The sequence below is a fragment of the Triticum aestivum genome, chromosome 1D (assembly GCF_018294505.1).
Source record: "Triticum aestivum cultivar Chinese Spring chromosome 1D, IWGSC CS RefSeq v2.1, whole genome shotgun sequence".
Taxonomy (NCBI): domain Eukaryota; kingdom Viridiplantae; phylum Streptophyta; class Magnoliopsida; order Poales; family Poaceae; genus Triticum; species Triticum aestivum.
The window spans coordinates 199,321,852-199,324,258 of record NC_057796.1 but is presented as its reverse complement, the minus strand read 5'-3'; the positions used below and the strand labels follow the sequence as shown (position 1 = coordinate 199,324,258).

At 48.0% G+C, this 2,407-nt stretch overlaps 1 long non-coding RNA gene across 1 annotated transcript; it reads right to left on the bottom strand.

Annotated features, from left to right (window-relative positions):
* Window positions 1-1,003: 1,003 nt before the first annotated feature.
* On the bottom strand, window positions 1,004-2,205 carry LOC123167301 (uncharacterized). The gene is made up of 3 exons (XR_006483888.1): window positions 1,846-2,205; window positions 1,532-1,762; window positions 1,004-1,063 (listed from the first exon to the last, which is right to left on the bottom strand). It is a non-coding gene; the product is annotated as an uncharacterized lncRNA (long non-coding RNA).
* Window positions 2,206-2,407: the final 202 nt, after the last annotated feature.

Genomic DNA, 2,407 nt, shown 5'->3' with positions numbered 1-2,407 from the left:
ACTCGCGACCCTAACGGTACCTTACTCTTCGTCTGAATATCCTGCAACATGAGACGTTGCAGCCATATAGGTCAATACTTTGAATGTATTGGCAAGTTACACAGGAGTAATAATATAGCAGACCTACATGTATATGCATAGTACAACAAAGGAAGGCTTGGGGGTTTATTTTGCAGAAAGCTGATTTTGTCCTCATAACTACCTAATAGTCAAATTTTTATTTAGTTCTTTTATTACTACAATTATATACACAAGGTTGAGTTGGCAAAATCAACTCCAACCTACCCTTTATTAAGTTGCCCAACAAATCTATTAAGTGTCACATCTGTCAAGATCATCCAACAACTGTAATGGCATAGTGGCTCAGATTTACCCATAACCGGGGGCACGGCTAATCATGATTAGTTTTAATACTCTTCAGAGTTTTGTACGCTTTACCCACTGGACCCAATCCGAAGATTGAGACGAAGTCTTTCAGAAGGGGTCCCCTTAACCATCTGACGGCCACATCCCACCTATATATGCTACATCTGTCGACACTGTCTGGGCCAGGGTTCCAACAACTGATCAACTAAGCCAGAGCCCATATAGCCAGTGGCCGCACATGGAAGCTACTAGTCACTAAGTCTGTCTGATCTTTTTGAACCTGGGCGGCATTCCACTTAGGGTGCACTCTCATGAGCGCATGGCCTTAGAAAAGGTGCAAGACCCCATGATGCCTTCCCTCAACACCAAGCAATACCACTTCCGCCCAGAGGTGAGTTAAATCCTGAGTTACTACTCAATTTGTTAAATATATAATCCTCACATAAGCTCAATGAATACTTGAACCAACCCCGTCTACAAAGCATAGCAAAACTACAACTACCACGATCTGCAATGACGGGAGATAGCTCAACAATATAGCAAAAATATAACAATCCTATACATGCATATATTCATAGTGTGATATAACTACATGCATAGAAAAAAATAGGTAAAGGATGATCAACATGTAACTTGCCTTGGTTCTGGTTCAGAAAGTCACACTCTTGACAATAGCTCGCGTCGCACTCCGGACAATCTACACGTTTCACACAATTCAACAAATCAATCATCGGAACATGAATAGAACCAAAACAAAACCAACAGCAAGAAAACCATGTTAAAACTCAACAACATAAGCTTAACAGCACCTAAATTGCACTACGGTCACAATGCAAAAAGAATCACTCGAATTCGATAAGCGGTTTGAAAGATACGGCCTCCGAAAGGTTTAATTCAAATTCAAACGAATTCAAATTTGAACAGTGCAAAAATGTGCAAAGTTGGTACTGTGATAAACTACTGGTATTTGTGAGTGCATAGGAAAAAGAATTACCTAAATTGAGTATATAGACTAAAAGATATAGCTAAAAGAAGTTAGAGAACAAATCTGGAAAGAAAAACAAAAACAACAGAAAACTCCTGCACTGTTCGTGCGTGTACTGTAGTTGGTTGCCACCTGGCAGCACGTGATTGGTTGGAGGACCTCCTGTGCGTGCGTGCTCACCAAAAGCAGAGGACGGCGGCGACGGTCTCGGGCGTCGGCGGTGGCGGCTCTCCGGCGAGTCTCCGGTGAAGGGGAAGTGATGGGTGGGTGCGGCGTCGAGCGGCGGAGGCGGAGGCGGTGGTGAGGTCGGACGGCGACGGGGCGTCCTTTGCGGGCAGCAACGGCGACAAGAACGGCGGGTGTGCTCCGGCGAACGTTGGTCGAGCTTGTTCCTCTCTCCCCGCTAGGTCTCTGGCCACGAAAATTTGTCAAAAACGTGCGTCGTGGAGCGGCGAATCTGAAGGGACAAGAGATGCGGCGGCACTGGCTCTTACGGTGGCGAAAACCTCCGGCGAGCGGCGGCGGACGGCAGAGCTCCGGGACGAGATCCAATCGCCCCAACCAGGGCGTGTGGCAACGGGGAAGATCGGGACAGGGGGTGCGGGGTTTCCCTGGGGTCCTTTGCTCGCGTACGCAGTCCCTGGAGCACACGGAATCAACCAGGGCATGCGAGCTCGATCCGGTTCGGCGTCGGGTGCGCGTGCGGATGTGCGCGTGTTCGTCCGACTCGGGGAAGGGGATGGGGAGCGGGGCCCGCGGGACAGCGGCTGAGGCGAGCTGGCGGATCGGGCACGGGCGGCGCGGCGCGTACCGCTTCGCATAGGTAGGTGGGCTGGGCTGCAGCGGAGCTGGGCCGCGACTGTTGCGCACTGGGCGCTGCGCTGTGCTGCGTGCTGCTTCTTTTTTTTCTCTTTAACAAAAACTACAGCAGTAAAAACTAAAAATAAAACAACAGTATAAAAACTAAATAAAAATACTTAGACACACAGTAAAATATATACTGCTAATACAAACTATAGGAACACTAGTTCCTCACCTAATGCAATTTCAGAAATT